Source organism: Chrysoperla carnea, assembly GCF_905475395.1.
Source record: "Chrysoperla carnea chromosome X unlocalized genomic scaffold, inChrCarn1.1 SUPER_X_unloc_88, whole genome shotgun sequence".
Taxonomy (NCBI): Eukaryota; Metazoa; Arthropoda; class Insecta; order Neuroptera; family Chrysopidae; genus Chrysoperla; species Chrysoperla carnea.
Window position 1 is genome coordinate 27,501 of NW_025408220.1, and position 862 is coordinate 28,362.

The window sequence follows — 862 nt, forward strand, 5'->3', positions numbered from 1 at the left end:
TGTTTTTTCGTAATATCATGGTGTCCATAGACATGCAAAAGCGTCATACCAAGCCATATACATACCTACACCACCTTTGTTGAATGATACACGAACAGTATGAAAATTAAACAACATATTCAATATCATTTTATATTATACTAAAATAAATGTTATTCTATTAAGAAAGTGTATATTTTTAAATTTGGCATTCATTACATAGTCAAAATACAATAATAATATAGATGATACATATACGATAATTGTTATTTTTCTTTCTGTTTTTTCGTGATATCATGGTGTCCATAGAATTGCAACGACGTCATACCAAGCCATATACAACTCTACACCACCTTTGTTGAATGATACACTTAGAGTATGAAAAATAAACAAATTATACTATATCATACTATATCATATATGTAAGACTGTTGAACATAATACCACAAAATACACTATTTCATATAGATATACATTCATTCTTGTCAACATAAAAGTACGTTATAAATGATACATATACAATAAGTTTTATTCCTCTTTCTGTTATTCCGTAATATCATAGTGTCCATAGAATTGCAACGACGTCATACCAAGCCATATACAACTCTACACCACCTTTGTTGAATGATACACGGACAGTATGAAAAATAAACAACCTATTCTATACCATTTAATATCATACTAAAACATGAAACAAATGTTATTCTATTAAAAAGTGTATTATTTTATTATATTTAGTATTCATTACACAGTCAACATACATAAATGATACATATACGATAAGTGTTATTCCTCTATCTGTGCATCCGTAATATCATAGTGTCCATAGAATTGCAACAACGTCATACCAAGCCAATATACAACTCTACACCAACCTTTGTTG